We start from the raw sequence: 24,334 nt of genomic DNA on the forward strand, positions 1-24,334 counted from the left end.
TCATTTACTGAGCAGAAAGCAGCAAACATCTTAACACGTAGAGAGCGATGCCCTTGAGATTATTAATATCGGATGTCTGTTGGCAAAACCAGAGTACTGCACTGAGACCTTCTCTCCCTGGAGCACGTGGCAAATAATAAGCGATGTTTATCGAGAGGTGCTTCTATGTGAAAAGCATTTTCATTAGTCTCCAAACCACTGATTCACAACTCATTTTTTAGGTCAGAAAACTGAACAGTAAAATGCTATTGAGGAACTTTCTATCTAATGACAACTGCTGGAAAAACCATTCTGATTTAAAAGCAAAACAGAAATAAAATTATGAAATCACCACGCAGTATTCAGTCACACCTGTGAGGTGCCAGCAAGAAACACAAGACACACAGTCTCTGAACCCAGATGGTCTGAATCTTTGACTCTCTGCCCATTTTGAGCACTTGGGTGGTCTCTGGAAGGCTCTGTTCCCTCTTTGGGACCTGGCACTCTCAATACCCATGACACTTCTCCCATCCACACTGACACATGATGCCAGGGCCGGCATCACAGAATCTCATACCGTGGATTCAAATCTGGTGGCCACCCGGGCCCACCCCTGAGTCTTGGAAAGAACGGTGCCCAGGACATGGCTGTTTAGGTTTGGAAGGACAAGCAGATGAAGGGCAATAGCCAGGCCTCACGTGTCAACAAGAAGAGGCTATGAATTACAAATGCATCTTCCGGGAACTCCCTGGCGGTCCAGTGGTTAGGACTTGGCGCCCTCACTGCAGGGGCCCAGGTTCAATCCCTGGTGGGGGACAAGCCGCATGGCTCGGGTGGGGGGAAAAATGCGTCTTCCAAGTCATAAAATGATCTCTATTTCCAGAAGATTCTAAAGGCCAGATTTCCTGACATGTTTTACTCACTTTTACAATACGCCCTTTTCCCTTTCCCTTTTGCTTCTCTGTAACTCAGGTGTGTTTCTCTGGAACAACTCTGCCTACACTGAAGACTCCAACCGTCTGACTGCGTCTCGGTGGCACCTTGTCCTCTGTGGCACAGACCGGGAGTGCGGCCCTGTTTTCTTCGGTGACAACAGGGTCTCCCCAAGAGCACTGGGGGCAGCGTGGAGGGTACCTGTTAAAGGCTCTCCTTTGTGACTCCCGCAGGGCTGCCAGCATCCCTGCCCCGGTGCGGGTGCAGCAGCCGTTAGGGACCCAGCCCTGCGGCACCTGCAGAAGTGGCTTCATCCCTCCGGCTTCTGTTTCAGAACCACCTTGGCCCGGGGTAACTCTTAGCCTCCCCCTGTCTCCTGGTCTTAGCTCACATTTTCTTCACTGTGTTCAGGTGGGGAAGGAGTTTAACCGTTGACAGGGGCCAGGCAAAAATATAAGCCTGGCCGGCATTTAAAACCCTAGGAAATGCTTATGCATGAGCAGGTTCCATGCTACAAACCCGCCTGGAGCTGAAAATATCTCCAAATGAATTCACTAATCCCTCCTCGTTACTCAGGCCTCAAAACAAGGACATTCTGACTGGAAAATGTTTTAGGTGTTTATTCAAAGAAAATCATTCTATCACATAGCCTATTTCACTAAGTTTGATACCGTCAAATGTAAGAGGTACTGTTATTTCATGCCACACCAAGGGAAAAAAAATGCTGCTTATTCAACTGTGATGTCATTGATTTTCATCCTCGCTCTAATGTTGAAGAGGGTGAAATGTGTAAAAGTGTATGTATTATAATTGATAAAATATGGCCACAAAATGAACTAAAGTTAAAATAGATCCCAAGTTGTTTTTATTTTTAAATGACGTGGCCTATATTTTAGGTAGTGCAGCCGCGTTTTTTAAAAAGGGCTCTTGTCTTTTAGAGATACCTACTAAAATATTTATGGATGAAATATGGTTTCTGTTTCAAAATAATTTAATGGGAAGGGGTAATGGGTGAGAATAAGGATGACACAAGTGTGTGTTGATTGGCGGATGATTATTATAGATGGAGGATGGGACGTGGGATTCATTGTATTCTTCACCTTGGCCTGTGTATGTTTGAAATATAAAAGGTTTCCAAAACACTATATTTCACTCTGAGACCCGCGAAGCCTTCAGCTGACCAATCACATAAGACAGGCCCAGAGAGAATTACGAGACTGGCGTGAGGGACTGTTGCTCTTAAATTACAACCAAGCAACTAGTTAATTGTCTCCTTCATCAGGTTAACCTGGAAATCTAGGGTCGTCTGGTCCAATCTCCTGCCCGAGGTAGGGGACCTGTAGTGTCCTGGCCACACGGCTCACCCTCCCAAGGCCACTCTGTCCCTCCTGGGACAGTCCTGGTGTGAGACTGTGCCTCATTGTGGAATCGGGAGTTTTCAAATACCGGCTCCAGGCACCACCTACCAAAGGCTGACGTTCGGAGGGAAGCTCTCCTGAGCACAAATGATGTTATTACTAGTAGCAATTTGTTGGTAAATAAATCACTTAAAAAAAAAAAAAAGAAAAGAAAAAAGGTCAGATTCGAAGTGATTGCACTGTCACTGACTTGCTTAATAACGCATTTTCTTAGGGAGATCAGAGAAGTGGTTCCCCACACCCCCGGGGTGACCAGGGGACCGAGAATGGCTGAGCCTTCCTCTTCTGGGCCTGGTGACGGAGCCCTGCACGTATCTGAGGGCCCAGCTCACGTCTTTCCAACACCTTCCTCTGCGCCCCGAATCTTCTCTCTGGACCAAGTGCCACTCTCCCCGCTCCTGTGTGACAAATCTCGGCACAGCCCTCCTGCCTGGGGTCCTCGCTCCAGGGTCTCGTGCTCCCCATTCTGGACACGTTGTACAAGCAGCACCTACAAAGCCCTTAGTCATGTTGGAACAAAGTTCTAGAGAAGAAGAAAGGAATGGGGTCCTCAAAATGGCCACGGACAATACCCACTGCATCTCCCAGCGACCTTGGCTACCCCAGAATAAAGGTTCTAGGCGCTAGATATACAGATTATACAGATGCCAGATAGGAGAATTTGAATGGAATAATTTCTTTTTAAATCAAGAAATTTCCATAGAGAGTGTTTTCATAAAGAGAAATGCAAAAAAGTTTAACTTCAGAAACGGGGTCCATCATTTATAAATCCATTAGAACATAGTAGATACAACATTGGATATAAGTACTGCAGTTTAACAACTGCAACTTTGCTAAAAAGTAAAAATAGCAAATTGGTGACTTTTTTTTCAGCCAAGATACCTAATCAAACTGAAACAAGAAAACGACCCCCTTTCTAAAACTTAGAGCCCAAACACTGAAGACATATTGTTCAAAAGCATCTAGCTACTGATTCTTCCTTCTGATGTCCGTGGGATTCTAAAATATCCTGCTGATGGCTGAATCATCCTTATTAATAAAGAAAAACCTACCAGTGTGTCATATCTAGAGCTAGTCTTATTGATTGTAGTATACCAATCTGCTTTCTTATTGATAAGCCATCTCTTCCAAAAATAACCTCTCTGCATATTTGTCAAGTGTATTTTTATGAGGTCCTAATGGCACCAATGAGAGAATCATAATTATCCACAAAAGAAAGATAGTACTTGGTACTTATGTCACTGAAGATGGCTGGAATTCTCCCTTTATCGTGAATACAAGAGCACAGACCAGGTATGGAGTTTTTCAGGCAAGATAATATATATTGTATAATGCACAGATTGCAGGACTCAACTTAAAATGCAGTTCAGTGAAAAGTGAAGTTTCTCTTTGTTCCAGGATCCTGAAACCTTCGCTTCCCACCCCATCATCTGGAGATGAGTCATGCAGCTATCAATGGAGCACCCTACTTCCGGTTACTTTTAGAGATGAACACATACTCCTTCCAGCCTTTGTGATAGAAAAGAGTAATTTTAAATGGCATTTAAGCTGAAGTGTTAAATAAAAAATATCTTTCTATACAACAGCAGACAGTATGTCCTGGCAATTTCTCAAAGACTTTAGTTCACAGATTTCAGAAAATTCCATTAGCTTTAATTATTTATCAGCAGTCAATTTAGATTATGGTTCTTGACCTATTTTTACAGTGTATGGGCCACCCGGCAATGAAATAAATGAATAGTCCTTTTTCTACAATGGTTGATTTTTCTGAGAGAATAGAAATCGAGTTGAAAGAAGGAATGAAACCCCAAACATGTAGTTACCACAACATATAACCTGCCACGCCGCCTTTGTAGCTGGATAAAATGCACATCTTTGTGAGTTTTTGGTTATTAAATAAGATTACCTTGAAAGGGATAAACTCACTCATGCTATAATTTCTTCCCATTTAAATTTCTTTGCTCCATTTAAAACATGTTCTGTATCTCGGCAGAAAGGCTCTAATACTGATGGATGTGCCTTCAGCGCTGTGCCTAATAAAACTGCATAATGGGAAGGCCTGGCTTTGTGGAGCTGAGCGGGGAGGGGAGCTCGTGCAGGGCTTGAATGGAGGGTTCCTGGGGCTGAGTGGCAAGGACCAGCTGAGGGCATCCGCAGGCAGAGGATGGACACCCAAAGAGCCAGGCAGAGCAGAGGACCGCTGAGCTCCTGGGTGACAGCAAGTGGCGGTCTTCTTTAGCGAGACTCGTTTGATGATGAAAAGTGGCAGGTTTATCAGATGGGTGATGCCCGAACCTGGCCCTAAGGTGATGAAGGCTGAGGATGGTGCCTGGGACACAGATTCGAGACGCACAGAGGCTCTGGTTTGAAGGTAGCACCTGGCGGCAGCTCAGTGGTACGGGAGAGCCCGAATGTCCCTAGCGGTGGGGTCTGGGACCCCTGGATGCCTCAGACCCTTCCAGGGGTCCATGAGGTCAGAACTATTTTTGCTGTTTTCCTTTTCCACTCTCATTCTCATAGAGATGCCCAGTGGAGTTTCCAGACACTGTGTCACGTGTGATGATGTCATCACCCTGAAGTGTTGGCATGTGCGCTTGTGATTTCTTGTGCTTTAAACACGTCTCTAACCTGGTCACTACTGATAGATACGCACATGGACACAAACGCTCTCTGGAATCCTCAATATTAAGAGACCAAAATGTTTGAGAAGTAGCAGCTTTAAGGTTTTAGTCTCGGAGCGGAGAACTGGTCGTGGCCCAGAGGTCAAGCCTGTGGGTCCACCGATGACTTGCTGGTGTCCCTTGAAGCAGCTGGGCCAGCCAGCTGCCTCTGGGCCCCAGAACCCTCCCCTGCGTCTCGTGGCACCTGGCTCTCCCGGCCTGAGCTGGCATCATGCCTGTCGGTGGCGCAGGGACTTCCTGCAGGACTCTTGTTGGCCAGGAGTTCAGTGGTGGGGCCGGGAAGGAGGCCACCTCAGGTTCCTCTAATTCTCTAATTACGTCTGATTTGCCTTTAGGTCTGATTTCAAAATATTCTTCCAGGTCCCTTTCTGAAAAAAAATGCTCGTGTCTAAACCTTGAGTTTTATTTCAGAACTACGAAAATACTGCTGTGATTTGTTTATGTATCTACACATCAATAGGTTTTGAGTTTGTCAAAGAGAAGAACCACGTATTATACACGTAATCTATTATAAAACCATTTGAGCATTTACTCCGCGCAGTGAATGAGCTAGCTGCAGTCCCTGCCCTCCTGGGGCTCACCTCCTAGTGCGAATGGGGAACCAAGTCTAGACAGATGCCCAGTAGACTGTTGAGGGGCCTACACACCCCGACTCCATTCCTGGGACCATCGATGGTGCCAGGCCCAGAGGAGATACTCGTGAATACTTGTGGACTGAATGAGTAAACAAAAGATGCACTTCCCAGAATCACCACCAAGCTGACCCTTCATGGGACCTGCTGCAAAGGGGATCCACGTGCTAGACGGGACGTGCCTGAAGTGCCTTTTTACCCTGGGACCCTCCGAAAGGAACCAGGAAGTATGACTGCCACTTCCCCACACACCCGCATGTGTCATTTACTCCAGATCTTCGGCCCTGCTGACATTTAGACAAATGGGCTATTTCGGATTAGAACGCAGATTAAGCCTTCCGTTTAGTGCTTCTACTTCTAGGACTTTATCCATCAGGAAGATCAGAGATGTAGGCAGAGATCTATGTATAAGAATGCTTAGCATGTGTTTGGAAGAGAGAAAAATCAGAAATAATGTAGATGCCAACAGTAGGGGGTTACTTATTAAATAAACTTTCGTAAAGCAATACAGCGGCACATTAGGTAGTCAGTAAAATTATTTTTCAAAGGACAGCTAATACCATGGACTAATGCACATGACTGCCATCTGTTCAACAAATGTTTGTCGGGTAGATGTTATAGGACCCCAGGCACCGTTACAGGTGCTCCTTCAATCACGAGCAAAACCAATCGGTCCCTGCGCCTCGCGGGGCGCCCGTCTAGCAGGGAGAGGGACGTTACTCACTGACCACCCACAGGAGTGCACTCCACGTGGTCAGCCCTGTAAAGAGGAGGGTCGTGGCGCTGGGGGTATGTTTATGAAGCCGACCTGGCTGGGGCAGCAGGCACTTCCTGCAGGATGGAGGAAGGGGCGCCTGAGCCCAGATCTGGAGGATGATCAGGGGTTAAATGGGGAGAAAGAGGGGAAAAGAAGCCATAAACTGCAAGATGGGTTTACAGTATGACCCCCACGTTGTAAAAATGAATAAACGCACATCTGCACGTGTTTGGAAAAGGATGGCGAGAACTACGTCGGGGTTAAACAGTAGATGAATGGGATTATGGCTTATGTTTCACATCTTCGGCTTTAAATAAATTATATCCTTTTAACCTCAAAAGCGTTCTTTTAAAAATTAAGGATGAGGGTTGAGTGATAGTTCAAAAAAGTAAGATGACTTTAAGGTTTACAGAGCAACTGGGTTACCCCCCGCTGTGGTTCCCCAGTGGCAGAATCCCCAGACGCGGTGCCGTCCACGCGGCCAAGCAAACAGCCAGGCGTTATTTCAGCCTGTGCACAGCCCACAAAGAAAATAAACACGGTACCTGCTAACGCATAGCTAAACTAGACATATTTCTCCAAAGGAGAATTATTTTATAAGTACAATAAATATTAGCAGGAAACCTACTGGTCCGCCACATGTTTTACATTTTTTTCATTATATAAAATACTATGGTTGCGGGAAAACCATGCTACGAACGATATGTACAGCATAATCTCTATTGTTTTAACGTATGCAATATTTATGAACCAAAAAAGATTAGAAAGATCTAAAGCATCAGCGCTAACATTTATGTCTTGGATTACAGGTGATTGATTGCTATCTTCTTTAAATGCAAATTTCTGTAATGAACATTCATACTTTTTGTAATCAGAGGATAAAGTCTCAGATCTCAGACAATAATGGGGACACTTAAAACATCATCTCACCAATAAAGATGTTAAAAATATATATATATATGTTACCAAACTTACACAAAAAGGAATAAAAGTCAGAACCATGAAAAACAAAACAAAACAAAACATCATCTCAAACCAGCACCAAAGGGGCAGAGACAGACCCCACACACAGATCCTGGACTCAGCAGGCAAATCATAAAACAAGGACAGATTTCACCAAGGAGACAGAAAAAGAAAAGATTTAAAATCAGATCTCATACAGAATGGATAAACAATAAGGTCCTACTGTAAAGCACAAGGGATTATATTCAATATTCTGTGATAAACCATAATGGAAAAGAATTTTAAAAAAAGAATGTGTGTGTGTATATATATATATATATATATATATATATATATATACATACCTGAATCACTTTGCTGTACAGCAGAAATTAACACAATATTGTAAATTAACTATATTTCAATTAAAAAAAAAATCAGATCTCAGTTGTAGCGTGTGGGATCTTTGTTGCCACCTGAGGGATCTTTAGTAGCGGCATGTGGGATCTAGTTCCCTGACCAGGGATCGAACCTGAGCCCCCTGCATTGGGAACACGGACTCTTAACCACTGGACCACCAGGAGAGTCCCTCTTTCCCACATCTGATCTCAGTTTTCTTTGTTTTCCCACCCGAAAGCCTTACTTCAAGTTTATTCATCACTTGTGTGCAACTAGCTTACCTAAAATTAAGCAGCATGGAAAAGATATACCTTTGTCTTGGCTTAATAATCAGTACATATTGTTTACTAATATTTACTCGCTTCATAGAGCTGCTCAGAGGAATAATTAATAATGCACGATGGGAAAAATCTACTAGCAGATGCAGAGCACACTGTAAATGCTTTTTCAGACACCCACTCAAACACACACATGGAAACAAAGGCAGGATCCTGCAGCCACAGGGTCCTGTGCTTTAGCAGCAGAACGAGGTTCTTAGTGACCCCCAGGCAACCAGAAGGCCCCCGAGACAAGGGATCCAAACAGGGATCTTATAATTTTTTCACGCATTTTCTTTTTTGGAAACTACTACTGCATAGGAAATGCAGGCCATAATTTCTTAATTTCTAAATGGAATTATTTATATCATATGGCTGAAAACCAAGCCTAAGAAACATGTGACTCAGTGGCAACTAGGGAATTTAAACCTTTGGAATCAGACTTTATGTTTAAAGATGCTCAGAGGCTTCCCAAGGGATTACCCCAACCTAGCAATTGAGGAGAAACAAAAGCTTCCAGAGCAAAGAGAGACTCCCTGGGGGCTTCCTGGCCTGGGTACACTTCGGCATCCCAGATGGCCAGCTAGCATGCTCCAGGGAGGGGACCCGACTTCACTCCAGCAAAGGAAGTCCATTCGAGGGCACCAAGGAAGCACCTCCTTAGTTTCACCCAGGCTTCTCCAGCAGGCCCCCAGAGACCCCAGAGGTCAGGGATGAGGGTTATGACGCCCGGCAAGGGCGGGGAGGAAAGGTGAGTTACCCATCCCGCTGATCAAGCTGTGGCCTCGAGGCCCGAAGATGATTTTATCCAGTGACTCTCCTGTCACAGCTCGAGGACCCTGTCTAAAACGACATCTCCTTGGTACTGATTTGCTCCGAAGCACGTGTGTCATTTCAAAATCAGCACATTTCACGGGAAATCCTGGGGGGGATGCGGGTGCCGTGTCGTGGGGATCCCCAGTGTCCCTCACGCTTGCCCTCTGGGATGCTGTAATGTAGCTTCTACAGGCGCGGGGAGCAGCGACCCACTGAGAAGTCCAGCGAGGTCGGGCTCGTCCAGGTCTGCTGCTCGGAGCAGTGCTGCGGGCCCGGAGGGCAGGAACCAGGCGCAGCTCGGAAGCTGCTGGGCTCGAAGGGGGTACACGCCGAGGTGCTCATCTGTAACCCTGTCCCTGGAAACGGAGCCCTGAATTACACCTACCTACCTACACACCTCAGCAAGAAGGGTGTGTCCATGAGCAGTTCAGCCGAAAAAGCTCAGACCCCTCTGTTTCTGGCATGAGAGGAAGAGTTGCTGCTGCGGGAACCTACAGAAAATCTACAGAAAGTTGCTAACGTTTAGAGAGTGATTCTGCTTTGGTAAACAAATGGCTTTCAAATAAATACTTTTGGAATTCCTCTTTCTCAGGCCTGTTACCAAATACTTTTACACAGTCCTGGAATTTTCTTTTGAATACACAGCATGGCTTCTTTGTAGTGAAACCATTCAGGAGACAGATACAGTTTAACAAATTCTATATCTCTTGGCTGAAGCTGTTAGTCCTGCTGATGAATCATTGAGAAGTCCATAAATGCCAAGAGCATCTGCTTGGACTTCTTTTATTACCATATATGGCAAATATACATCTATTTATCTCCCAGCATCTCAAATTGAGCTTTGGTGTTTTTCCTACCTTATTATTGTTCTTAAAAATTTCTCTTGATCTACAGCTTGGCCACACAAGACAGTACTGCAGTGGCAGTCCTGACGTAACCCCAGGCTGGGGTGGTTGTGCTTTTTTCTGGTTTTTTTTTTTTGGTACGAGGACAGAATGTCTTACATCGGCAAATATTTGAGGTAGGTCAAAGTACCTAGCTATTTATAGTCTTGCTACATCTTAGCTGAACAATATGAGGCTATAAGAATTTAACCTGAACGAGTTTTCTCCCCCAAGGAATCGTGCTTCTTATCACACATTCAGGAATCAGTTGAGAAACAGAGGTTGGCGCTTATTTTTTTTTTTTAACATATTCGTTAAAAAGATAAATATCAAAAATATGTTCAGGCTTCTAAAAGCTGGCTGTGGGGAAATTCCACGACTGGCTAAGAGTTTAAGAATTCTCTGGTGGAATGCTTCCTGCGTGCATGCATGCATTCATTCATTCATTCACTCACCCAATAAACGTGTACTGAGAATCAAGCTTATAGAGATGAGAAGATGAACGGCCTCAGGCCTGCCCACCCCCGAGGACAGAGTGGGAGCAGGACACATGGGTGGGGGGGGAGACAGACTGCGTCAGGTTTCAGAGAGAGATAGCTTTGCAAGTGCCAAGTTTTTTTTTTTAAATTAATTTTATTTATTTATTTTTGGCTGCGTTGGGTCTTCGTTGCTGTGTGCGGGCTTTCTCTAGTTGTGGTGAGCAGGGGCTGCTCTTCATTGCGGTGCACGGGCTTCTCATTGCGGTGGCTTCTCTTGTTGCAGAACACGCACTCTAGGCATGCGGGCTTCACTAGTTGTGGCACGTGGGCTCAGTAGCTGTGGCTCGAGGGCTCTAGAGCACAGGCTCAGTAGTTGCGGCACGCGGGCTTAGTTGCTCTGCGGCATGTGGGATCTTCCCGGACCAGGGCTCAAACCCGTGTCCCCTGCCTCGGCAGGTGGATTCTTAAGCACTGAGCCACCAGGGAAGCTCCGAAGCACAAAGTCTTCAGACATAACCTTTAAAAGATGCTGAAGGCCCACAAAAGAGAAGTGAAGAAAACTGGCTGTAGAGCACGGTGTTCAAACATTTAGGTGCCCAACCTGAGGCTGGAAAGATTCGCCTGCAGATGTGCACGGGAGCCTAAGACATGTGACTCCATTCCATCAGGTGGCTCCTTGAGACGCTACGCAAACAAAAGGTGTCTGATGGGAATGTTCATATACCTGGAGGACCACTGGAAGGTCCATTTATAAAAACAAATCATGCAAAACCAACAAGATGGTTACCTAAGCTTAAAACTTAATGTGGTGAAATTATTTTGGAAGACCCCTTAGAGGAGTCTTTTCTGGAGTCTTCCAAAATTACCTGTAACAAAATATGTATTTCAAATTCAAGTGTCTGGGCAAAATAATAAAAACTACCCCCTCGAGTGAGGGGGCATAATTTAGTCTCCTGCCCTGACTGGGTACCAGCTCCACACGGCAGTTCCCTCCCAGATGGGGTTAACAGAAGAGGTCACCTCTGACTCCCAAATACCAGCGCCATCCTCAGGAAGCGTCAGAACTTTCGAGAAAGGCATTTCTTGGTGGTGGTCCTGGAGAAAGAGTTCAGGGGAATGAATGGTTTCTGCAGGACAGGGGATCATGGGATCACATGCGCCCTCATCCGAATGTCCCCCCACGTCACGCCTGGGCTTGCAGCGCTCTGATGCACCTGCTCTGATGGACCTCTTAGGATTCTTTCTTTGTAACACGAGGCTCTTACCCAGCTCCCCCGACGTGGTAGCAATGCCATGAGAATAGGTGGCACTGTGGATCTACTATAAGATGATATATTCAGAGAGGGCTTCTAGACAAAACATCCTTCTGAGGAGTTATAGAAATAAATTTCAATAAATTGAAATGTAATACATGCCTTGGGCAAAGCAATGTAAACTGACAGTGTCTGAATGGTACCTTCTGGAAGAGTCCTCAGGTTAGCAAGTCACTGGGGTCCACACACACGATCCCCCCCAGAGCTCCATCAGTGCTTCACCGGGGCCTCTTTTGGACACTCTTTTCATGTAGCTTTGCACACACACACAGACACACAGGGACACGTGCCAACAAACCAACTACCCCATCACTACCTGTCTCCTTCCTCTTCCCTCCAGACTACACACTCCCCTGGGTGTGGCCTTGTAAACAAAAGACGCCCAATACCTACTGCCTGAACACAGATTTGATTCACGAAATGCTGTGCTCGGTTCAGTCACTCCGTGAAATCTCCCTTTCTTATGTAAGCACATCTGCAAAGTCATCCTCACAGAAAAATTCAATTTGACCTGGGCTGGAATCTCAGCTCTGCCCTTGAATAGCTGAGTGAATTAGGCTGCTTACTAAACTTTCACCTCTCTGCACCTCAGTCTTCCCTCCTGTTAGGTAGGAAGGATGTCGCTAGCCTTATGAGAACACTGTCTGGCACACAGTAGGCAGCCTGGAAACATTTCTGAATGAATGAACACAGTAGGTCCCGAATGTGGCTTTTACCATGACGATGGCAACAAAGATCATGACCTTGTCCCCGTCCACAGACGCAACGCTCAGAGCCCCTGAGCCTCTACATGGTCTGCAAAGTGTACCTTGTTCCAGGTGGGCACTCAGGTAGTCTCACCTGATTGACAACAAGGCTGTCATTTCTTCCCCAGCACTTAGTCGAGGGACTGGCATTTATGGGGCGTTCCCTCCAGGCTGCTGACGTCGGGGTGGCCAGCGCACTCTCTCAAACCCCTGGGCTCTCAAGTTCTACCCTAGCCGGTCCCTCAGGACGCCAACTGCGGCTCATGGTATCTTCTGCAGGGCTTGGCAGACGGGGCTTTCCCAGACAGAGATTTCCAAAGGTGATGCCTGCCTGCTAGTTTGTGGCCAGGGAAGGCCGGTTTCCTCCAGTGTTACCCCAAACTCGGTGCCTTGCCCTCTTCCCCCAGAGGAAATGGAATAACTTCCCATCCCCGTCCCGAGGGCACCCGGCATTTCTATGTCAGGGAATCTGGCACTGACAGCATGGGAGGCCGTTCACCATGTTTTTTTCTTTTTTAAGAGGTCCATCGTTCTGAAAGTTTGGATCAGAGGGATCTTTCGTTTTCAAGCTCCCCATGGGTGCTGGAGACACTCTCTTCATATGTTGTAACATGTACCGAAGAGAGATTAAGCTAAGTGAGGCATGCCATTCACGAAGGCGCACCGAAATTACGCCTGCTAATCTTTTAAATGGCAAGAACATTATGCAATACAAAAGGAATCTTAGTCATTCTAAAGCTTTTACCCAACGAAGGAACTTTAAATTTATAGAAGCACACACTAGAGATAAAGTTCAGAAAGGCTGGGCGAACCGTGTCCCCCACCCTGGTGTGGGGAAGCAGAACGATCCCGTGGTAAGAGAGAAGGGGCAGAGGGCAGAGGGCAGAGGCCAAGGCCTAGCCTGGGTCCTAGCTCGCTTGAATCATTTCACTTATGGAAAGAGGCTCAGCTCCCTGGTCTGGACTGAGTGGCCGGGCTGCCCCGGCACCGCCTTCCTGTCGCAGGTCCTTTAGAGGGAGGGGGACACCTGGCCGCGTTCCCTGAGCTTGTGGCCAGCCTGGTGGCGGGCACCGTATGATGCCATCTCCTGTCTGCGTCGGAACAGCCCTGCAGGTGCCTGCGATTATCCTCACGGTGTAAAGAGGAAATCTGGGGCTTGGAGAGGCTGTGTTTCACCTGAGGCCATTTGGCTACAATGCAGACTCGGGGCCGGCTGGCGCCAAAGCCGCCGCGCCGTGCTGTCTCCGAAGCTATATTTCACCCAAAGCTGCCATCCGTGGCAGGCCCCGCCTGGCTGCTACGACTCGGGACATCACTGGACCTGCTGGAGCACGCAGCCCGGGGGTTCCCGACCTGCGTCCTCTGCCGGCTGTCGGGAACCCTGACCTCTGCCCTGGGGAACAGGAAGTCTGTTCCTCTGGAAGGTCAGGAGCAGAGGTGCAGAGCGTGGCCCCAAGGTGGCTCCGTGGGGGCCGCTGCCATGAGGAGGAGGATGACAACAAAATCGAAGAGAGATACATTTCCTGGTGGAAAAGCTGGAAGAGTGAACGTTCCTCTGCAGCCTCGTCTCCCTGCTGCTCGCTGCCTTGCGTCCCCAGTGCACAGCGGCCTCTCGCTGTGGCCGAGGCAGCGACGCTGAATCTGATGCATCGAATGGCTTTATTCCATCTCTGCCACACGCGTCTTGTTCCAGATTAAATCAGTTTCTGAACAAGGAGGGCCAAACTCATTCACTGAGAACATTACTTTCCCTGAAAAAAAAATCCCTTCTACCTGGATTCTAACAGGCTCCGGTGTTCCAGGGTTCCCCTTAAAGGCAGCAGTGTGGTGTGTTTAGTAATCAAGAGATTCTAATAAGGTTTCCCTGTTTAAACAGTAATGAGACAACTGTCCTGGTGGTTAAAAAACAGGTTACCAACTGGAGCTTCTAAAGCTGGTCTAAACCAACGGAGGTGGCCCTGTGTGCCAACAGACCCCTGCCAGTCTTTTTTCTTCTCCATTCCCAGGTTAAAAGGAGAGAGGCTGAAATGAAACTTAATGTGGCTTTCTTTCTGAAAGGCTGCAGCTCCTCCCGGGAACGTTACTGCTTCCCTAGATCTGAGACTTTGACTCCAGGGCCTTATCTTTCTGAGCTAATCTTCCATCACCTCCCCCCTCTGCAAAAAAAAAGATTGCTCTGGTAACATCCATCCACACGTCCACCCCCATTTCTGCCCGTCCTCACTCCCTTTCTCTCTGGGACCTCTGGAGCTGATCTTTCTTCTGGGAAAGGGCCTAACAGAAGCAGGTTCCAGAAGGAGCATGATCTTTCCAGAAGGCAAAATGATCTATGCGCTTCCCACAGGCTGTGCTGGTGACTACCTCCTCAAGAGCCCCCAGGCTCAGTCAGGGGGTGGCCCGGGGTCCACAGTGGAGGGAGCAGAGAGGAGATGGACCCTGAATGGGTGGGGCAGAGCTCTGGGGACCACATGGGCAGGAAAACTGCACACAAGGAAAGAGGCCAGCAGTCCAGACCTGGGTCTTAAATGAGCCCCGGCTGGGTGCAAAGGTGGCTGCACCGGCGGGGATAGTGCTCTGGGGCCGGGCCTGGTCAGTCCCTGCTTCTCCAAGCCTCACGGATGGGCAACGCTGAGCTCAGAGGGGAGCAAAGAACCAGGAAGTCTGGCGCAGGCAGCTGCCTGAAAACAGTCAAGAGTCCTCTTTCTAGAAGGAATATGCAAGCGGTTCAGGACAGCGGGCCTGGGGCCAAGCACCAGGAAGAGCAGTCAGGTTTCCGAGGCGAGAACAATGCCGTTAGTAAGGAGCAATGCAGAGACATATTCTGATGCGTCCACGAAGTTTCCACAGGTCCTTTCCCACTCTATCAGAGGCCAAGTTCTCTGTGACACAGAGGAAGTCCGTCAATGACTTCAGGTTAGAAGTCCCAGCAAAGGAGGCAAAGGAGAGGTGTGAGGGGGACACTACCTGCAGAATCCTGCCCCTGATAAGCAGCAGACCGTCTACCCCAGGGGTCGAAAGCTGCCAAATCCAGCTGACTGCCCTGCCAGTATTTTTATGGCCCTTGAACTAGGAATGGTTTTTTATACTTTTAAATGGTTGCGTTTAAAATGAACAGGTAAGTACGTACATGATATCCTGATTTTGCCTCTTGGATGGCCAGGCCTAAAATATTTAGTAACCGGCCCTTTAAGAGAAAGTCTGGGGCCTCCATCTATTCTGTCATTCTCTTCCTTTCCTCTGGCCTCGCCATGCCCCCATCACAGGTGTGCGCACCTGTGAGAAGGATGAGCGCTGCTTCACATCCGGGAACTCAGGCCACGTGGACAGAGCCAGGAGGCCAGAGCCCATGCCAGCCTCATCACTCTCTCCCTGTGGAACCCGGATAGGCCTTGCCCCCGGCCCCAGCCTCAGTCCCACCCCCCCACCCAATGACTCCAGCTAAAAGCTGTGAACATCATATGAGTTGGGGGATATGAATGTATTTTTTTTTAAAGCTCAGAAGAGTCTGGGGATGAAAGCCTATTGTCATCTGAGGTTATTTATGAGCTGGTTTATTAGCCAAACTTCTTTTCCTTTCTCGTAAACGTGGAAGCCTGACGTTCTCTCCCAGTCCACACAAATACAGAGCACGCGGGGGCCTCGCTCAGCTGACCCGAGCTGTCTATCCTGTGGCTCCCTGATCCAATTTCACCAGCAGGTCAGGCTGACCTCCCCGCTCCTCCTTGGCTGAGCCCACCTCCCCGGGGACAGCTTGCTGGCCCGCACCCTGCCATTTGGAAAATCTTTCTGACTCTGCATCCAGACGTTTGTGAAGGGAGACACAGGACTGAGCCCTTTTTTTTAGGAAACGCAGACTATCTAGACATCGTATCCATAAAGCACTGGATAGCAACTCAGGGAGCAATTCAGGGAGACGCGTGATTTTTACATCTGAGGTCATTCTGAAATCGGGGGTCGCAATTTAGGTTTAATTTAAGTGACACCGTGGTGACCTTACTACCTCATGAATCCCGGTCACTTAATGGAATGGCCTATGATGGACAAGCATGCCACACTGAGAGTGAGAAATCTGCGGCTTAAAAAGCCTCGGGTGGCCTGACAGAGGGTGGGGCTGGCACGGAGCCCAAGCCTCTCACCCCGGGGATGCCCAGCTCTGAGCATGAGCACCCCCTCCCTCCGATCCCAGGCCCCTTTTGATATGACAGATGGGCTCTACTATTTGCAAATACAAGGCAGGCGGTCAGCCCCTCCAGGTCCCTTTCTGGGCAGCTGAGAAGTAACCTCCTTAATTAGGACAGCTCTCCCCAGTCCCAGTCACTGAGTGTGACAGGAGGTGGGACAGAGACACGCCCCCTACCCGCCCCCGCCCCCCCCCCCCCCGAGGGATCTGGAGAGTCGCTCATAGGTGGCAGCAACGAAGACCTCCCCATCCAGGAGGGAAGAACTGCAGCCCGGGGCGGGGCAGGCTGTTACCAACTCAGATGCTGCGGGTGGGAGAGGATGGGTGGCCCACAGCTGTGCTCAGATCCACAGTGCACCCCCATTTCCCTGGAGGCCCGCAAATACGCTGTGATTCTTTGACAACGGGGAGCCCCATCCCAAACAACCAAGTAGACCTTGCATCAGCCTCAAGCAAGGAAGGAGCTGAGCTCACGGAGGACCGTGACCCAACCTCCAGGCGTCCTTGGGCTGGGACAGCGGGGGAGGCCACCACCTGGAATTCTACCCGAGCTGCTAAGAGCCAGACGAGACCCCACGGGGGCAAGATCTGCGAGGAAACGTGAGCGGGGGTGAGTCACGTGAGCGGGGGTGAGTCACGGAGCAACAGAACCAACCCAAACCCCGGGGCTGTGGGAGCCAGAGGGAAGCCACCAACCCAAACTCTACCCCCCGCCCCCGCCCCAAGCTCAAGGCCACGTGCAGAGCTCAACACCACACGCCATCTTACCTCATTTTATACTATGGTTCTCAAACCACCATTTTTAGTCAAATTTTTGTAAAGTAATCACACTTTTCCTTTGACACAACTAAAGAATGAACAGTGGGGCTTCCCTGGTGGCGCAGTGGTTGAGAATCTGCCTGCTAATGCAGGGGACACGGGTTCGAGCCCTGGTCTGGGAAGATCCCACATGCCACGGAGCGACTAGGCCCGTGAGCCACAACTACTGAGCCTGCGCGTCTGGAGCCTGTGCTCCGCAACAAGAGAGGCTGTGATAGTGAGAGGCCCGCGCACCACGATGAAGAGTGGCCCCCGCTTGCCACAGCTAGAGAAAGCCCTCGCACAGAAACGAAGACCCAACACAGCCATAAATAAAAATAAATAAATAAAAAAAAGAAGAGCAACTCACATTAAAGGTCTTAAAAAAAAAAAGAATGAACAGTGATGTCTCAAACTGGAGGAGATTCAGTAGAAGCAGTTAAGCCCCTTCTGAGCAGGGGCGAGGTAACCGGTGACAACTCTCTCCAGAAGGTAGGAGTGGATTTTGCTCGGCACACACTTACCGAGTGTCTGCTGTGTGGCCTGCGTGTGCGCGGCCAGGAAGATCGCCTGCCTCTATGGCTGGAGTTCCACAAGGAGGATAAACATGCAAATCATGGCAACATAGTGTGAAAAAGGCAAAACAAGAGCGGGTCTAAGACACAGAGTTAAGAGGAGGGCAGGCCTTACAGCTACCCGGGCTGCTCCAGCGCTTCGCCAGCTGGGTCACCTGCTGTACCACCCAACCGCCCCCCACGGAGGACTGAGGGCTGGTCCTGGGCCCCCAACACCCAAGGCACCCTGTTTCCAGGCCCGAGGCCCCCCTGAGAGGCCCCTGCGGGCTGGGCCATGCCCTGCTGATGTTTCTACTCTCAGCACAGGGCCTTGCAGATAGGACGCATTTAATACACATGTTTATTAATGAACGTAACGGTGGAGAAAGGGTATTTCCACTCCCCATACTTCCTCCTCCCCTCACCATCACAGCTTAATAAACAAGGGCTTTTCAGTTAAAAGACAAGGAACCCAAAACTTAAACATCATTTTGTTCAAGAGGAAGAGGTCAGCTGGAGCTATAGGGAGTATCTGAGATAAATGCTCACGGAGGCCCTTCCAGCCTGAGTCTGGCAGGTGGGTGGGCTCCGTCGTTTTTAAAAGACCTTGAGCTATCCTGTGAATTTTCCAACTGAAGGTTGCAGGACATTGGCCGAAAGTAAATCATGTTTAAAAACACCTTTCCCTGAACACTGGCAAACCCTCACCCAGCCCGTCAGCATTCCGGGGAATTGCACAGACCCAATCCAATAAACAGTCTGCTAAAGTGCAAACGAACGTTTGCAGGAGGAAGCCAGGTGCACGCAGAGCAACGGTGCACGCGCTGCCGTGGCCTCGCGGGGCCCACAACCCGGTGGTTTCTGGAGGATTCTAATGCAGGACGGGGGTGACTGATCCTACCAGGAATTTTTCTAAGTTCACTGTATACGGAATAGATGTTGCTCTCCAGAGAAGAAACTGTTGAAAACTCTTTAGAACCAAAAATGTTACCTTCCACACAAGGCGGATGAGACAGAAGCCGGTGGAACCAACGTGCTTGGGGAAAACATTTGGAAGCGGTTTCATTGATGAGTTGCCTGCGAGAGAGGCTGCACACAGAGACCGATTTCTATTTTAGTGCTAACGTCGGGAAGCGAGCTGCAGACACATGTGTCTCGAATCAGGGCAGCTGCTTTTCCAAACAGCTCAAAATAGAGACGCTTGAAAACACGCTGCACGCACGTGACACTGACAAGACCAACGGGCCCCGGTTTGGGACAAAGGGTTTAATTTCCTTACCAAACCTAAAAACTTCAAAAACCTAGACAGTTTTAAACCAGATCCGACTCCATACGTTCATCAGTAATCTTAATCCCACAGCCCGACGGCTCACGGGGCAGCGCAGACCCCACGGGATGGCTAATCTTGGAAGCGACCGGGCCGCAGTGGCCCCGCCGCGATGAACACATCACACTCTGTCAGGAGGTCCTCTCGGGCGATCTGTCACAGGCCTCAGGGGAGCAGAAACCACACTCAAACGCTCTAACTGTGGGGTTCGCCCTGGGAAGGGTGGCAATCCCGCCGTCTGGATGCGGCCGACATAAATCAGAGGAGAGCCGGCCCCCGAGTTGGTGTCTTTGCTGGAGAATTGAGATTTCAAAGTAATCTTCTAACACGCTTGTCATCAGTAAAGTTCAAAGGGGTGTGTGGAGGCGCAGCCAATGGGGGTGGGCGGGGGGGCCCGGGGGGGAGGAGGAGGAGGAGTCACTCTCAGGCGAGCACAGCCAGGGGGCACCCCAGGAACTGGCCCTTCCCTCCCCGGCAATCAGCTCTCCCCACCTCGAGCTGGCACCGGACAGCAGATGCTCCGAGGTGCAGGATTTGGTGGCGCAGCGGAGCCATCGCGTCCTTCCTGCCTGTCTGCAGGGCCTGGAGGAAGCGGGCCGCGGGCGTGCCAGGCTCTCAGGAGGGAAGCGCCACAGGAGGCCATGCAGAGGCGTGGCCCGAGGGCCGAGAGGAAACACACTTCAAAGCCCTGCCATAAACCTGGGAGGGTCAGGGGCCTTTATCTATCGTCCCCCGACATAACAGCTTCCCTGGACTTCAGAAAAGGAGGAAGAAAGAGCTGGACGCAGGCACTCAGGCCAGGAAGCAGCTCCCTGCCCACCGGGGCTACGGAGCCCCGGGAAGCTCCTGGGCTTGCTTGGAGACCAGATGCCGAGGCCGCCTCGTGGCTCCAAAAGGACAATTTTTTTCACCAGGGATGGGTTCACCTTTAGGAAGACCGAAGTGGGGAAAGCCAACCCCTCCCTTTCTCTCCTTCCTGAAACCCCACAGACCTCCTTCTCCCACGACAGGCACAGGGACGGGCGGGGCTGGTGGCAGATGAAATGACGGTGCCTTTCAGGCAGTCCTGGGTGACCCTCGGCCAGGGGTACGTCCTGGGCTGGCACACCACCCCCCAGCCCCCCGGGGCGGGAGCGGCTGCCTCGTCTCTACAGGCCAGGCTCGGCTCTGCAGTGGGCACCGTGGGCGCCCAGGAAACGGGATGAAGTGGAGGGGAACACACAGCCCCAAGCCTGAGCCTGGCGATTTAAGACACAGTGACTGGGCAGCATGTGCTCCCGTGGCCTGGAATCCCTGAGCTGGGGGCGGAGGCCAGGCCGGTGAGAACTGCTGCGTGGGTGCCAGCAGGGCCAGCAGAGCTGGGTGGGGGAGGGGGGGAGGGGGAGGGGGAGGGGTGGGCCTTAAGACCAGGCACTCTGACCCAGAGTGATCCTCCCTGAGATCCTCGTCCTGGGAAGGGAGAAGCCTGGCCCCGGAGCTGGGCTCTGAGCTACGCTCACCAGCCTCCTCCACTCATGGGCTGGTGCTTCCAGCAGCTTCCTCACCACAAGTCTGTTCTCTCGCCTGTAAGATGGGGAGGAAATAAGACAAGTGCCCAGATAGGGACAACCCAGGGCAGGGCTGAAGCGCACTCAGTGCTGAGGAGAGGTCCCAGGAAGAGCGGCCCCACCTAGATGAGTGAGTCAGAGAAGTTTCTACAGGAGGCCGCTTTGGGCAGGCACGCGAAGGGGGTGCACGGTGTTTCTGGGTGGACAGAGGAGGGCAAGGTCAGGAGAGGGCCACAGTAAAGGAGAAAGAGAAGCCGGCAAGGAGGCTGTGTCGACAAGAGGGAGGGACGGAGGGAGTCATAATGAAAGCTGTGCATTTGGGGATCGTCATTTCATTTTCTCTCTTGCTGTGTTCGCTGTGGTACTGCCACCTCCAGACCTGCTCGGGGCCCCCAGGCTTGGTCACACCCGGTGAGGCAGAGACAAACCAGAAAGAATGACTCATCGCAAAATGCCTGAGCAGCTGGGCCCGGCTGCCCAGAGGCGGGGGCCACTGTCCACTCGAAAGGCCTGCAGGGGGATTCCGGGGGTCAGCTGGGACCCGATTCGGGATCCGATTCAGAGCAGCCTTCCTCCCGGCCCCCTGCCCGCAGTCACCGTCCAGCCACCCTCACGTGCACGGTCTCCCTGGGAACTCTCCTCCACGAGAAGGTCAGACATCTCCACCAAAATGTAAACGAGGCAGATGGCCCCGCAGCTCTTGGATAAATACGAATAAGCACTGCCAAGCTTACTGCAAACTACCCACCAATCTGCTAAGTCCCCGTAAACACAAATCGCTCTGTGTTCACCAGGATGTCGGCCTGCCTGTGGGACCAGGGCCAGACCCATGTGCTTTTCAACATCGACCAGAGTTCTGTACATGTAAACTGAGCCTCTTACAAGTACCATTTAAGACGTTTTATAATAGTCTGTGGGCTTCTTTCTTGCACTTTTGAATCTTGTGACCAAAATTACTTCCCAAGTAAACCATGATCTGACATTCTGACAGCACTGATCTTAAATGACCCTTACCTCAGAGATATTTAAGGTCATTTAATCAAAAGGCATAAGGCCACAATTTAACACAAGCAGGTTCAGCTGGTTGTCTTATAAGAAGAAGGGACCCAGGCTCCTTCATTTTTAAAAGAACGACAGAAAGAACAGGAAGAGCCTGACGCAGTGGGCAACATGCTCCGTCACTGTGCAGGGGGTCTGCCTTCTAGAGTCTACAGGGCGGGAATAAGCAAGTCGGGGTGGCTCTAGGGGGTCTTGAAGCGGGGTCCCACGAAATCCAAGCGAAATGGCAGGAGCTGCTGCGGGCAGTGTGCCTGGAGACCCAACAACGGCCCTCAGCCAGGTGCTAAAACCACCACGTTTCTCTTCTGCACAAACCAGACAACACCCTGAGGTCTTGAATGCCCTCCAGAAAACCAAACCAAGGTCTTCAGCAACAGCCCTGGAAGGCAGGTAACAAGTAGGTTCCTGAAGGCAACAACAGAGAAAGCTGAAGCCTTCAGCGCAGGTCTAAGGGCAAGTCTCTGGGCAAAAAAAGCCAATTCAAGGTGTGCAGGTGGCCACGCTGTCTCAGGGAGATTATTGCCAAGGTCACACTAGCAGATCTAGGAGTTCTACATAAAATAATAATAAAAAATAAAACGTTGGTGACTCCTAAGGTACGATGGAGAGAAAATGAAACGAACCGAGGCCCTTAGGAGCTAGAGTCGGCAAGGCCTGGTACCAGGCTGATAAGGGAGGAGAGGTCACGAGGCCACTCCCAGGCTTCAGGCGGGCACAGCTCTGTGGGCCACGGGGCTGCCAGCAGGGCGGCGGAAAGCTCGAGCAAGCAGACAGGACCCCAGCAGCCGCGGCCACGCTGGCTTTGATGCCCACAAGGCAGCTGGGTAAGCGGACCCAGAGCTGGGCGGGTTAGGAGCTGAGAGGACAGAGATTAACTAGAGCTCTGGGAAGGGCCCGGCCTCCTGCAGGGAAGGAAGGTGTCAAGGGCTGTGTGGTGCTCCCAGGAGCATCAGGGAGATGGAGACAGGGGACCCCAGGAAGCCGGGGAGGGTGTGATGAGGTGGGGGAGAAGCCAGGAAGGGGCGGTCACAGAGGGAGGAGCGCATCTTCCAGGTGAAGGTGCTGGAGACGAGGCCTGAGAGTGTCCTCTGGGCTTGGAGACAGGGTTCAGGGACAGTGGCCGAGGCCAGAGGGAAGGGGTTGGGGAAAGAGTGGGCGGCGAAGAGGGGATGACAGCCAGGAGGACCAACCCCACCCAAACTGCTCAGAGAGGTGCAGAAGCCTGTGCAGGCCACACAGCAAGGAAGTGTGGAGCTGCTCCTACTCTGCCCTGGGTGTGCAGAGGGATGGATGGATGAATGAATGAATGAATGAGTGAACAAACCGGCGGCCCAGTCTCGCTGAGTGGCAATTTGCTTCTTTCCTGTGTCAGCAGTTCTCGGACAAACTGTAAGATGGAAAAGTATGTGCTCCCTGGGGAGGCCTCTCTCCCCTCATCAGAGCAGCTGCAGCTCTCAGCCCCCACCTCCCATCTCCGACCTGGGCCCCTGTCTTCCGAGTTCCTTGAAACCTGCCCCGGACCAGCCAAGTGTATTCTCCCGATCCTAACGGGCTTCGTGTGACCTATCACCACGCACAGAAGCTGGCGAACGTCAGAAAAGGTGAGGACTTGAGGCCAAGCCCTTCTGTCGTACAGGGAAAAGCTGAAGCCCGGGGAGACGGATCCTGAACTGGATGTGGTCGGCGTGGAGCCCGGGCCTCCTCGGGGTGCTCAGAGGGCCCCCAGACCCGAAGACTGGAGGGATGACACACCTGTGCATTTTTTATCATTCTCTATTGAAATTGGAACTTTTGTTTTCTAAAAGTATGTAGCTGCCGTGAACAAAAAACCCCTCGATACAAGAAAAGACCAAAGACTGAAGCCTGGGCAGCCCACGCCCCAGCCTGACGCTCCTCCTCCTCCAGACCAAGCACTGAGGACAGACTTCTGCTCTTTCGTACCTGAGTTTCCCTCTCTGAAGACAGAAGACCTAAATCGCTGTCACCCTGTGGTCCACACGGCCCCCCAGGAGACACCTATTTACTTCATTTACCAACATGGACGGACCCCTTGCTGGGCACTGGGCACATGGTCAGGACGCTGCCCTGCCCTCGGGGACCCAGCAGCCACGGGCGGCATCTGAGATGAGGTGACAGCCTAGACCCAGCTCACTAGCTGGTCACCTCCCTTCTGCGGGCTCAAGTTTCCCAAATCAAAAAACAAAGAGGCTGGAGTCTAAGTTAGTGATTTTCACACTTTTTTGTATCTTCAGTTGTAGACGACTGTTTTCAAGCAAAACTTTACAGGGATGCACGAAACTGCAGAACAGGTGAAAACAGAGTGGCTCTGCTGGGAGATGGGTGGGGGTGGGTTTCAGGCCGGCCCCCTCCCCACTCGCCCTTGAGGGTCAAGGAACTTAGCGTGAAATCCCCAGGCCCTTTTCCGCCCTGAGCCCCTGTGACCCTGGCCAGGAGGCCCACGTGCCTGGCATCTCTTGGGTACAACGTTTAGCCGGCACTTCAATATTCTGCTTGCGGTGCTGGTGGGGAGCCCTGTGTTTCAGCCTTTTTCTTTTCAGTGACATGAGACTAGA

At 50.6% G+C, this 24,334-nt stretch overlaps 1 protein-coding gene across 16 annotated transcripts in view; it reads right to left on the reverse strand.

Annotated features, from left to right (window-relative positions):
* The window catches only part of CUX1 (cut like homeobox 1), a 368,426-nt gene that overhangs the window by 204,066 nt on the left and 140,026 nt on the right, over positions 1-24,334 (reverse strand). The gene's annotated exons all lie outside the window — the stretch shown is intronic.

Source organism: Balaenoptera borealis (genome assembly GCF_965194805.1).
Source record: "Balaenoptera borealis genome assembly, chromosome: 16".
Lineage (NCBI taxonomy): Eukaryota > Metazoa > Chordata > Mammalia > Artiodactyla > Balaenopteridae > Balaenoptera > Balaenoptera borealis.